A 14357-nucleotide genomic window follows, 5' to 3' on the forward strand; every position below is an offset into this window, starting at 1 on the left:
CACATACACCTACATCCTGCCCTCCACATGCATGCATTCTTCCCTGCTCACACGTAAATATATATTTCATCCATACCACCCACACCCCACCCCCAACACACACACACCCAGACTTATAGCCTCTACACATATGCCCAACCACACATATTAGACTGAAGTACATGTAATTGCCAACATTTGACTTTTTTGAACTACAGAATAGTAATTTTATGACATATTATTAATTTATGTATTCTCCCACTTCTACACGTAAATGCACACCCACTTCCAAATGTACATTCTGTTTAGCTCAACATACCTCCTCTACTTAGTGTTAGGTATAGAAATTGCACACTATTCACCTCTCCCTTACAGTCAGCATTTCTGGTGACACCACATTTCTAGCATTAAGCGGAACATTAATTTTCTCATCCTATACTTTGGAAAGATGCGCCTTGCTCTTCTGAACCCCCAGAAGCTTAGAAAGCTTAATGAAAGAACTCCTGCCGTACAGTTCCCACGGTATTTCAATAATCCCAGCTCACTGTATAGTATAATAAGGCTCTAAGTCAATTTTTAGAGGGTACTGCATGATAGCAGAGTTTTATAACCAGCGCAGAAGATACAGTATGGTATAGGATAGAAGGAATACAATGCAGTTCTATAAATATTGAGAATTTACTATGCACCAGTGCTGTGCAATGAACTGGGTCCCCCTAAAATGTATGTGTTGGAGCCCTAACCCCACAGTGTGACTGTATTTGAAGACAGGGCTTATTTGGAGTTAGTAAAGGTTAAGTGAGGTCATAAGGGTGAAGCCTCAATTTCCTAGGGCTGGTGTCCTTATAAGAAAAGGAGGAGGCCAGGTATGGTGGCTCACATCTGTAATCCTAGCACTTTGGGAGGCTGAGGTGAGGCGAGAGGATCTCTTGAAGTCAAGAGTTCAAGACCAACCTGGCCAACATGGTGGAACCCCGTCTCTACTAAAAATACAAAAATTAGTCTGGGCACAGTGGTTCATGCCTATAATCCCAGCACTTTGGGAGGCCAAGGCAGACAGATCACTTGAGGTCAGGAGTTGGAGACCAGCCTGGCCAACATGGTGACACTCCGTCTCTACTAAAAATACAAAAATTAGCTGGGCATGGTGGCGGGGGCCTGTAATCCCAGCTACTCAGGAGGCTGAGGCGGGAGAATTGCTTGAACCCAGGAGTCGGAAGTTGTAGTGAGCCGAGATCACGCCACTGCATTCCAGACTGGGTGACAGAGAGAGACTCCATCTCAAAAAAAAAAAAAAAAAAAAGAGAGAGAGAAGGAAACACCAAATCTCTCTCTCTCTCTCTCTCTTTCTCTCCACCCACAGTGAAAAGAGGCCATGTGAGGACACAGAAAGAAGGTAGCCATCCACAAGCCAGAAAGAGGAGAGAAGCCTCACCAGAAACCAACCCTGATGGCACCTTGGTCATGGACTTTTAGCCTCTAGAACTGCGTGAGAATAAATGTCTGTGGTTTAAGGCACCCAATCTGTGGCATTTTGCTAGGGCAGCCTGAATAGATGAATGCAGCCAGGCACACTGTTCTAAGCATGAGCAACAGGGCAGTGAGCAAACAGATGAGGTCTCTATGCTCACAGAGCTTACATGCTGGTAGCGGGAGAAACTCGTCCCCTGGATCCTTCCACCCAAAGGTAGTAGTGGCTTCTTGCTTTTTCTGGGTGTCAAACTTCTGGGTTCCTTCTCTCTCGTTTGATTTATCACACTCTTTCATTCCTATGTAACACATTCAATGTAGTAAATTTCCTTCTTCGAAAATACTTGAAGTGCTTTCTATTGCCTGGCTGGACCTAAGTAATAAAGTCTATTTTCCACTGTGATTTCTGAGGATCACAATATAATTCTGGTACCCATAAAACATGCAAATAATGCTTCATTCATTTTTCTTTTCTTTCTTTCTTTTTTTTTTGAGATAGGGTCTCACTCTGTCACCTAGGCTGGAGCGAAGTGTTATAATCATGGCTCACTGTAGCCTCAAACTCCTGGGCTCAAGTGATTCTCCCATCTTAGCCTTCTGAGTAGCTAATTTTTGTAGAGATGGGATTTCAGCATGTTACCCAGGCTGGTCTCAAACTCCTGGGCTCAAGAAATCCACATGCCTCAGCCTCTCAAAGTGCTGGGATTACAGGCATCAGTCATTTATTCTTTTATTTATTTATTTGAGACAGAGTTTCGCTGTTACCCAGGCTGGAGTGTAATGGCGTGATCTCAGCTCACTGCAACCTCCACCTCCTGGGTTCAAGCGATTCTCCTGCCTCAGCCTCCCAAATAGCTGAGATTACAGACGTGCACCACCACGCCTGGCTAATTTTGTATTTTTAGTAGAGACGGGGTTTTGCCATGTTGGTCAGGCTGGTCTTGAACTCCTGACCTCGGGTGATCCACCTGCCTCTGCCTCCCAAAGTGCTGAGATTACAGGCATGAGCCACCGCACCCAGCTCATTTATTCTTGTTAGCTTAACCTTCACAACACCACTCTCCCTCCTTTCCCTCCCCAGGTGTTCAGTCCTACAACTTGTCTTCCTGAAACTCAATAACTCTTCTTCAAAGCTAATTAAAATAATGTCATTAAAACAAATTGAAAATATTGGATTGCTAACTGACTCCAATGCAAATGTCTCTGGCAAGGACTTTTAAACATATTACTATGCAAGTAATAAAGTGATTTTTCAGAAGTCCCACTTATTTTCTGGTCTTTTCACTCTTGGTTTGTGTAAGCAATATGAGTATCTGTGCAGGCTGGTTTTATGTTCTTATCATTAGAGTTTCTTGGTTTTACATGTGGTGCTGACAGATGAAGTCCTCTGTGATTTATAAACGGGACTTCACTGCTTTTTTCTGGAACTATGAGTTTGATCAAAGCTGAGCCTGAGCTCAAGATAAACAAGAAAAAATATTGTTGGGTAGTCATTTTCAAACAGAAGTTGCCAGCAGGAGTCCCCTGGGCCTATTGCAATAAGTAGATTTTGCTTGGCATACACATACTTTTATTTTTTTTAATTGGATATGTTACCAAAATATGAAAATGAGACACTTTACATATACAACTCTCAACTTTTCTTGCCTATTAAAAGGTGGGGAAATTTGAACACAGGCATTCCTTTTCCTACAAGGTGACAACATTTCTTCCTAATTTAGAATAAAGCATTTGGTCTCAAGATCACTGAAGTCACAATCATTTACTTCGGCTGTCTGGACCCTGCAGCCATTTGAGTTTTTGCCTCCTTTTATGGAATGTGACGTGAGGGAGAAATAAGTCTATATAGTGTTAAGCCACTGAGACTTTGGGATTTATTTGTTACTGCAGTGTAGCCATACTATCTGACTAATGCCTGCAGCTTTTCTGTTGTCACTGGTGCAAGCTAGATGGATAAAGGAACATACTCTTGAGGTACCTACCAGGTTGTATTAGTCATGGTGCTCTAGAGAAATAAAGCCAAGGCCGGGTGCAGTGGCTCACACTTGTAATCCCACACTTTGGGAGGTCGAGGTGGGTGGATCACTTGAGGTCAGGAGTTCGAGACCAGCCTGGCCAACATGGTGAAACCCTGTCTCTACTAAAAATAAATAAATAAATAAATAAATAAATAAATAAATAAATAAAAATTAGCCAGGCATGGTGGCAAGTGCCTGTAGTCCCAGCTACTTGGGAGGCTGAGGCAGGAGAATTGCTTGAACCCAGGAGGTGGAGGTTGCAGTGAGCCAAGATCACACCACTGCACTCCAGCCTGGGCAACAGAGCAAGATTCTGTCTCATAAAAAAAGGAGAGAGAGAAACAATACCAATAAGATACACACACACAGTTGATCTTTTAACAAGATGGGTTTGAGCTGTGCAGGTTCACTTATATGTGGATTTTAAAAAAATAAATATATGGCAAACATTTTTGGAGACTTGCAACAATTTGAAAAAAAGTTGCCAAAATGTAGCCTAGAAATATCAAAAACTTAAGAAAAAATTAGGTATCATGAATGCATAAAATATATGTAAATACTCATCTATTTTATCATTTACTACCATAAAATATGTACAAGTCTATTATAAAAAGCTAAAATTTGGCCCGGCGTGGTGGCTCACGTCAGTAATCTTAGCACTTTGGGAGGCGGAGGCAGGCGGATCACGAGGTCAGGAGATTGAGACCATCCTGGTTAACACGGTGAATCCCGTCTCTACTAAAAATGCAAAAAATTAGCCAGGCGTAGTGGCGGGCGCCTGTAGTCCCAGCTACTCGTGAGGCTGAGGCAGGAGAATGGCTTGAACCCAGGAGGCGGAGCTTGCAGTGAGCCGAGATCGCATCACTGCACTCCAGCCTGGGCGGCAGAGCGAGACTAGCCTCAAAAAAAAAAAAAAAAAAAAAAAAAAAGCCGGGTGCGGTGGCTCACGCCTGTAATCCCAGCACTTTGGGAGGCTGAGGCGGGTGGATCACAAAGTCAGGAGATGGAGACCATCCTGGCTAACACTATAAAACCCCATCTCTACTAAAAATACAAAAAAATTAGCTGGCAGGAGAATAGCATGAACCCAGAAGGCGGAGCTTGCAGTGAGCTTAGATCCCACCACTGCACTTCAGCCTGGGCAACAGAGCAAGACTCCCTCTAAAAAAAAAAAAAAAAAAAAAAACAGAAAAACTAAAATTTATCAAAGCTTATGCACATACAGACTGCACATGGTGCTATTCCCAGTCCAGAGAAATGGAAGTAAACCTAAGGATACAGTATTAAATTACAACTGCATAAAATTAACTGTGGCATACACCACACTACTGTAATAATTTTGTAGCCACATCCTGTTGCTATTGCATGTGCTCAAGTGTTGCGAGTATCCCCTTAAAACACTGTGTGATGCTAATCATCTCCGCATGAGCGGTTCCTTTCTCTAGTAAATTGCCTATCTCAGTAAAAGGTGATCTCTAGTGTTTCTCGCGTATTTTTCATCGTGTTTACTGCAATAGCGTAAACCTTGAATAACACCATGGGACCCATACAAAGTGCCACTAGCGATGCCGGAAGTGCTCCCAAGAAGCAGAGAAAAGTCCTGACATTACAAGAAAAGATTGAATTGCTTGATACGTACCATAAATTGAGGTCTGCAGCTGCAGTTGCTGCCACCGCAGACAATTCATTCATCTTGTAAACAGACAATATAAACTGAGGGTATCGATAAATACAATATGGTACTATAAAGGTATTTTCTCTGCCTTATAATCTTCTTAATAACATTTTCCTTTCTTTAGCTTACTTAAGAATACAGTATATAACATATATATTAATCACAAAATACGCATTAATCAACTTTTTGTGATAAGGCTTTCAGTCAGCAGAAGTCTACAAGTGGTTAAATTGGGAGAAAATCAAAAGTTATACACGCATTTTTGGCCAGGCGCGGTGGCTCACACCTATAATCCCAGCACTTTGGGAGGGTGAGGTGGGCAGATCACTTGAGGTCAGGAGATCGAGACCAGCCTGGCCAACATGGTGAAACCCCATCTCTACTAAAAATACAAAAATCAGCTGGGTATGGTGGTGCACACCTGTAGTCCTAGCTACTCGGGAGGCTGAGGCAGGAGAATTGCTTGAACCTGGGAGGTGTATGTTGCAGTGAGCCGAGATTATGCTACTGCACTCTAGCCTGAGAGACAGAGCGAGACTGTGTCTTAAAAAAAAAAAAAGTTATACATGGATTTTTGACTTCATTGGAGGTGCCCCTAACCTTTGGTTTGTTTCAAAAGTCAACCGTGTGTGTGTGTGTGTGTGTGTGTGTGTGTGTGTGTAGATACACGTGAGGGAGAGAATTTTAAAGAACCGGCTTACACAAATGTGGAGGCTGGCAAGTCTAAAATCTAATGTGTAGGGCAGGCCAGCGGCATGGAGATTCACCTAAGAGTTGATATTGCAGTCTTGAGTCTGCAGTCTGGGAACCCAGGCAGAATTTCTGTGTTGCAGTCTAGAAGCAGAATTCTGTCTTCTTTGGGAAATCTTAGTCTTCGATCTTAAAGCCTTCAAATGACTGCATGAGTCCAATTACAGAAAGTAACCTGCTTACAGTCATCCCTGCTTAACCACAGTTTCACTTTCTGTGGTTTCAGTTACCTGTGGTCAACCATGGTCTAAAGACATTGAATGAAAATTTCTAGAAATAAACAGTTCATAAGTTGTACATTGTGCGCCATTCTGAGTAGCGTGATGAAATGTTGAGTCATCCTGCTCTGTCCTGGGAGGTGAATTGTCCTCTGTCCAGAATGTCCATGTTGTATACGCTACCTGCCTGACAGTTCCAGAGTAGCCATCTCGGTTATTAGATCAGTTGTCACGGCATTGCAGCGCTTGTGTTCGAGTCATCCTTATTTTACTTTATAATGTCTCCAAAGCACAAGGGTAGTGATGCTGACAATTCAGACATGCCAAAGGAAAGCCAGAAAGTGCTTTCTTTAAGTGAAAAGGTGAAAGTTCTAGACTTAGTAAGAAAACAAATTGTATGCTGATGTTGCTAAGATCTATGATAAGAATAAATCTTCTATCTGTGAAATTATAAAGAAGGAAAAAGGGCCCGGCAAGGTGGCTCATGCCTGTAATCCCAGCACTTTGGGAGGCCGAGGTGGGGAGATCACGAGGTCAGGAGATAGAGAGGATCCTGGTGAACACGTTGAAACCTCATCTCTACTAAAAATACAAAAAAATTAGCTGGGCAAAAAAAAGAAAAAAAAAAAAAAAAGAAGGAAAAAGAAATGTAGCCAGTTTTGCTGTTGTACCTCTCACTGCAAAAGTTAAGGCCACAGTGTGTGGTAGGTGCTTAATTAAGATGGAAAAGGCGTTAAATTTGTGAGTAGGATAATAAGTTTTTTTAGACAGAGAGAGAGACCACATTCACATAACTTTTATTATAGTATATTGTTTATTATTTATTATTATTGTTAATCTATTACTGTGCCTAAGTTGTAAATCAAACATTATCTTAGGTATCCATGTATAGGGGAAAACACAGTACATATAAGATTTGGCGCTATCCAAGGTTTCAGGCATCCACTGAGGGTCTTCAAATGTATCCCCTATGGATAAAGAGGTCTAGTGTACCCAAAAATCTACTGACTGTAAATGTTAATTGCGTCTAAAAAATAACTTCATCACGGAGACATCTAGATTAGTGTTTGAACAAACGACTGAGCATCACAGCCTAGTCACATTGACACATACAATTAACCATCACACAGGTTATAAACAAAGTCTTTGTCCTGTACATCTTCCTGATCCATCAACTTTTTCTCTTTGGTTAGAAATTTAAAACATTCTCTATGTTAAGAGAAATAGATGTAATATGCAGAGGGATAGAAATTGCTCTTGGATTTGTAATACAAGACATGAAAACATTAAAGAAATCTTCAAAACATGTCTCCACTACTTAGTCCTTCGCCAGACACCATCAGAGTGCGTAGGTGGGTATGTCTGTGCTACATTCATCTATGCGGTCTGGGTCTGGCTTCCATTGCCAGCATCAGCACAGAACCCCTTCTAACCTCTAGACAAGCCTGAAGCTCCTGCTACTTATCCTGTTGTAGCTCTTCCCCAAGCACAGACACATTTTGCCATGGACCAAGAAGAAATGAAGGTCAAGGATGCAATGAGGTTGTAGTAGTGGGAGGTGGGGAAAAAGAAAAGGGGATCAAGCAGAGATTCAGTGCAGGAAGTAAAGGGCTCTAGGCGCAACTCAGACTGGGGCAACTACTCCCTTCTATTCAGAAATCTCACGCTGGGATTTTTCCTCTCTCCATGCTCGTCTCTCAACTAAGAGAAGACACGGTTTGCTTGGAAGACAGCCAAGTACAGTAATTAATGGTATAGATTTAAGCAGACAGGCCTGGATTTGGGTCCCAAACTAAGCCACTCACTACCTAGCTGACTTTTAAGGTACAATTTAACCCTCTCCAGGCTTCACTTTTTTTATTTGTTAAACAGGGATTGAAAGTAATATTTCCTTAACACACACACAAACACACACACGAAGAGACACAAGGATATTAGTAAAAGTGATGGATATGTCTATGTCTAGTATCTTAATTGTGATGATGGTTTCATGGGTGTGTGCATATGTCTACACTCATCAAATTGTTTGCATTAAATACGTGCAGTTTGACTGGGCACGGTGGCTCACGCCTGTAATCACAGCACTTTGGGAGGCTGAGGCGGGTGGATCACCTGAGGTCAGGAGTTCAAGACCAGCCTGTCCAACATGGTGAAACCCCATCTCTACTAGAAATACAAAATTAGCCGGGTGTGGTGGTGGGCGCCTGTAATCCCAGCTGCTCAGGAGGCTGAGGCAGTAGAACCGCTTGAACCCAGGAGGCAGAAGTTGCAGTGAGCTGAGGTCTTGCCACTGCACTCCAGCCTGGGCAACAACGGAAAAACTTCATCTCAAAAACAAACAAACAAAAAAAAGTGCAGTTTGTCGTATATTAATCATCCCTCAACAAACAAAGCTTTTTTTAAATAGTATTTTTTAAAGTTATGATGAGGACTCAAAGATATTACGCCAGAAAATGCAGATAAATTATAGTTATTACCACTTTTTTGTTTGTTCTAATAATGTTCCAAGTACTTTAGTTTGTTTTTCCTTCATTTGTTCTAACACTGTTCCATGTACTTTCTGTACATTTATTCAATCAATTCTTTTTTTTTTTTCTTTGAGATGGAGTTTCACTCTTGTTGCTCAAGCTGGAGTGCAGTGACACAATCTCAACTCACTGCAACCTTCACCTCCCAGGTTCGAGAAATTCTCCTGCCTCAGCCTCCTGAGTAGCTGGGATTACAGGCATGCGCCACCACACCCAGCTAATTTTGTATTTTTAGTAGAGACGGGATTTCTCCATGTTGGTCAGGCTGGTCTCAAACGTGCAACCTCAGGTGATCTGCCAGCCTTGGCCTCCCAACGTGCTGGGATTACAGGCGTGAGCCTCCACGCCTGGCCTCAATCAATTCTTACAACAACCCTGAGCTAAGAACTTGATATTGCTCCTTGTCTATTTAGAGCCTGTGTAGGGATCAGCAAAAGGCTCCCTTTCTTCAAGCCACTTTACTTCCATCTATTGGAAAACTGTCATAATAAACTATTCTTATTAGAACAAGATACAATATTGGCATCTGCTAGGAAGCTTTGGTAACAAAGATCCACCTCTCTCATGATGGGAATGGCAACCCCTTACATCTGGTGTCATTGTGCTGTACATGGCTGTAGACATTATCGTTATTTCTATTTTACAGTTCAGGTGACTTCAGTTCATAGAGGTTAAGTCACTCAGCTGAGATTATATCAGGAGTCATCACTGTGCTTTGAGCCAAGGCAAACAGCACAGGGCCAGGTAGAAAGTAGGGTTTCATTAAACATAAATTCCTGTTTTTGTCCTTGTTAGAACTAACTCAAAAAGGCAAAGTGGAGTTTCTTACAGGTTTTTGCCTTAAAAGGAAAGTTATTCAAATGGCAGTGTAATGGATAAATTAGAAAAGATAATTGCATTACCTGTATGAATTGGTATGGCATTATTAGTTGGTTTGTGCAGCATAGTTTTGATTTGTATGTTATAATGCAGCCTTTGTGTGTGTATTAAAGTTTTGCTAATTATTAAATGCCTTGCGTCTGTGACACACTTTATCCTCTTCAAAGGGTCTCTCCATTTACTCCTGACAATAGCCCTGGATTGGAAAGGACACATGGTATCATTCAGATTTCACAGACGTAAAAAGGAGGACTGTCTGTCCAGCATGGTTCCCTATTCATGTGGTAAAGGGCTAGGCAGATGAATGTTAAATCTTTTATTCAGGAACAACAATTAATTTCTGAAGGAATCGACTGGGGTCCAGGCCACAGGCCACCCATTAAATCCTCTCTTTAACTCATTGGACAAAACCCCTGAGGATACAAAGCTAAGAAGCAGCACCTAACCCAGAGAGCTCACATGGACTGGCTGGTGAGACAATGCTACCCTGAGCAGAGTGCTGAAATAGAGATGCACTCAAGTACACCAAGAAGCAGAGGGTCCAATTTCCAGCTCTGCTACTTACTAAGGCTGCAGTCTTGGGTGAGCTACTCAACTTTCCATTGCTTCAGTTGGCTTATTTCTAAATGAAAAACACAGTAACACGCCAAAGGGTTATTGTAAAGATTAAATGAGTTTATATATAAAACATTTAGAATAGCATGTGACATATAGCCCAGTACAAGGGATGTACTGTGTGAGTGTGTGTGTGTGTGTCTGTACAAACACACATATATCCTCCCCTCCCCTCCCCTGCCCTCCCCTCCCCTCCCTCCCTCCTTCCTTCCTTCCCTTCCTTCCTTCCTTCCTTCCTTCCTTCCTTCCTTCCTTCCTTCCGTAGAAGTGATCAGTTCTTTGTGATCTGTTAGGAAACAGAGAAGACATCAGGGGGAAGTAATTGCCCTCACTCTTCCTCAAAAGATTTCAGGAAAATAGTCCTTGACAGAAGGAACCAGAACACACAGCATGATTAACTTTTTTGAAGTATCAGGCAAATCTCCAGAAGGGAATGAGAACTTGCCAAAGTTACTGACAACCCTATGTTTTGGAAATACTAATTTTAGGGACATTCCTTTAAAACATAAAACACATTTTCCTTTTATTTTAGACAGAGAATGTGAAGCCTACTTAGCCTTTTCTTGATGACTCAGGGTCACTCTTTTGTTTTTATTAATCTCACCTAAGAGCCACTCCTGAGGGGCTGCCTAAATCTACATGAGTAGCCTACTGAGGAGTCTGAGGGGGCAGTTCCTCCATGACAAATGAAATGATGTGGCCTCTTACACCATCTCCAGGTTCTCATTCCAACAGCAAAGGAAACCTGCAGTGTCTCCTTGAACCTATTCCCACCACTGTCCTCGTTTGACTCTTCCCGTCCCTTGTGGACTTTGGTTCTTTGTCAGTTTCTATTTCTATTTCTTTTTGAGTCTTAGCAAAAGGACTTGGACCTTTTAGAAGAATGGGCCCTGTGCAAAACCAAAACACTGAAGAAGCTTGGAAGGGAAAAATAGATTAAATCATTGTGTCTCCTAGAGTGTGCCAATAAAAATAAAGACTCATTTCTATTGAGTAGTTCTCACATTGTGTTAAACTGTTCTGAGGGTTATGAGCAACATAAGAAGTAAAAGCAATGGTCAACCTTTTTCTCTGTTGCTTGAGAGTTTGCAAAGCAGCCTAACTTCCAGGATCTTTAAACAGGAGCTCTGTAAATATCAACAGGTCTGCAAATGTTTAGAACAAGTTAGGTGGAAATGCTGGGACTCAACCCTTCTGAGTTTAAATTTTGTTCCTTTTTATTTTTTCTATTATATCATCTCACCTGTCTGAAGCAGAGAAGTTTATAATCCACTTTGTGTATGGAGAACCTGTATCCACAAAAAGTTTAATAACACACCCCATTGTTAAGATGCTTGATGGGGCTTTCTAGAGCCCTGCAGGAATGCAGAGGAAGGGGATCCTCTGAGCTAGACCGTGAAAGGCACCTTTTTATTTTATTTATTTTTAATTTTCATTTTTTCCGAGACAGAATCTCTCTCTGCCGCCCAGGTTGGAGTGCAGTGTTGCAATCTTGGCTCACTGCAGCCTCTGCCTACTGGGTTCAAGCGATTCTCCTGCCTCAGCCTCCCGAATAGCTGGGATTACAGGTGTGCACCACCATGCCAGGCCAATTTTTGTATTTTTAGTAGAGACGGGGTTTCTCCATTTTGGCCAGGCTGGTCTCGAACTCCTGGCCTCAAATAATCCACCCAAGAGGCACCTTTTTAAATGAGACAGGGTTCGGGGGAAGGATTAAATGTGGAAATCCCATGAGCAAGGGAGTGAAAGCAGAAATAAGTCATTGCCTCTCTTTCTTTCTTCCTTCTTTTCCAAGTGCCTCTCTTTTTCTTTCTTCTTTTCCTTCTGTACTTCCTTCTACCCCCCATAGAAATCATGACCAATGCTGGGTTTTTGTTTCATTTTGTTTTGTCACAGCCTCTAAGAATAAAGTAAAGAGAGAGAGACAGAGAGAGAGATTGGTCAGGGCAAAGGGAGCAACCAAAGAGAGAACTATGTAACATTTTCCCTTTTAGTCCCAACCTACCTGTAGGTTGAATCATATGAAATTGAAAGCATTTGTTGTTTTTTTTTAATTTCCTTTAAATACATCAACTTCATGTACTTCAACTTAAATATATGAGGATGTTAATAAAAATATTTCTGGATAAAGCCCAGTAAAATATGGGAGTAGTCTTTATCAAATCAGTGTGGGATTGGATGCCAACTCTCGGATGGCCCCATGACACCAGCTACAAGAACCCTCATCCTACTGCCTCTCCCGGGTACCACTGTCTTATTCACGGTCCTTTTATAGGCATCTTTAAAACAGAGCCACCCTGGGAGGTGGGAGGGCTTGTTATCGCCACTTGACTGCCATGAAACCAAGAGTTCATCTGAAAAAGCACAGACCTTGGTTTGAATCCAGAACTTTCCAATTACTGGCCATGTAATCTTAGGCAAGGTATTTGCCTTATCTTGGCCTCAGTTTCACATGTAATGAATGGGATGACATGTATCATATCACAGTCATGCATCACTACATGAGAACATGCATGCAAAGCACTTTATCACAGTTCCCATACCAGAGTGAGAAATAAATGGGAGCTGTTTTGAAATACATTATTACTAATAATAAACCATGGTGTAGGGGAGAGAAGATTTTCCCTCTACCTTTGAGGGTTTGATAGTTGCATCTTTGAAATACACTGTCAATAGGCAGATTAACTGGAGAAAAAGTATACAGAATTATCACACGCACAGGGATCATAGGAAAGAAAAGGGAACACTCAAAACCCAGTAAGATTTAGGAGCTTATTGGCTTTCTTCATAAGGGAGAAGGGAACGGGGCTGTAGGCAATTTAGGACAGAGTAAACGATTTGGGGGAAAGATGAATGGGCCCTTAGGAGAACAGATGATAGTTTGTGACAAAACTTAGGGGTGGGGTGTCGACTTCCAGGCCCCTGTCCTGTGATATGCATTAATCCTCCCTGGTTGATGAAACTCCAGGGAGGGAATGATGAGAGTTGAGCTGTTTTTGGAGGATCTGTCTTTAGGCAGTTAAAGAGAATTCAGAGAAAACCTCTCCCTACATTTGCTGTTTTTCAAGTACCCTTGGCTTGAAGTAATCAATATACCAAAGAAGCATATTTTGGGGTGACGTTTCCTGAAATTCAGTAGGGAGGCCTGAATGAACGTAACGATTCAGAAATTGGGTTTTCATATGCTCACTTTGCCAGATTTGGAAGCAATACAGGGAGAAGAGGATTGCTGCTTGTGTATCTGTAGACAGGTGGTTAAATGCCTGTGAAGTGCTTCATCTGGCTGAGCCACCAGGGAGGCAGGCTGCATGGCCCCTCTCCAGGTGGCAGCTGTCCATCTGTCAGGTGCACAGCCCATCTGGCTGCTGGAGAGTGATGTAGGAACATGACAATGGCAGGAGAGGCTTGTGAAATATAAAAAAGGCTGCAATAGTTCTGCCAGTGAACGGGCCACAGTGGTTATCAAACTTCTATGCATCCAAACCATCCAAGAGGTACTAAATAGAGTTTTGCTTGCTTGCATTCTGTTTTGTTTTGTTTTATTTTGAAGACTGAGTCTCACTCTGTCCCCCAGGCTGGAGTGCAGTGGTGCCATTTTGGTTCACTGCAATCTCCACCTCCCAGGTTCAAGTGATTCTCCTGCCTCAGCCTCCCGAGTAGCTGGGACTATAGGCGTATGCCACCACGCCCATCTAATTTTTGTATTTTTTAGTAGAGATGGGGTTTCACCATGTTGGCCAGGCTGGTTTTGAACTCCTGGCCTCAAGTGAGCCGCCCTCCTTCCAAAGTGCTGGGATTACAGGCGTGAGCCACCTTGCCCAGCGTGCTTGCTAGCATTCCGCAAGAGCAGCTTGATTTTCCTGGTCAAAGGCTCCAAGTGCAATTTAAGAGGGCAGATTGTCCTATCCCCTCAGAAGTGGGAGATTTATTCTTGTATTCTCATTTATGGGGTGTGGAAGTGTAAAAAACACACCTACTGTGCGTCAGTAACTGTGCTCTGAAAATGCAAAGGTAAGTAAGACATCCATCAAGGAGCTTGAACCTGAGTGGAGAAGATCAAGAAACAGACTCAGTTTTAATACAGCGTGAAGGGGCAGACGCAAAATCTGTGGGGCCTAAAGCTTATACTATTTACTGAGGGTCTCTTAGAAATCATAACAACAAAATAAAATAACAAAATTAGGTATTAAAGTGAACGAGTAAATATTTGTTTAGAATGAGAAAA

This window comes from Pan troglodytes, chromosome 7 (assembly GCF_028858775.2).
Source record: "Pan troglodytes isolate AG18354 chromosome 7, NHGRI_mPanTro3-v2.0_pri, whole genome shotgun sequence".
Taxonomy (NCBI): domain Eukaryota; kingdom Metazoa; phylum Chordata; class Mammalia; order Primates; family Hominidae; genus Pan; species Pan troglodytes.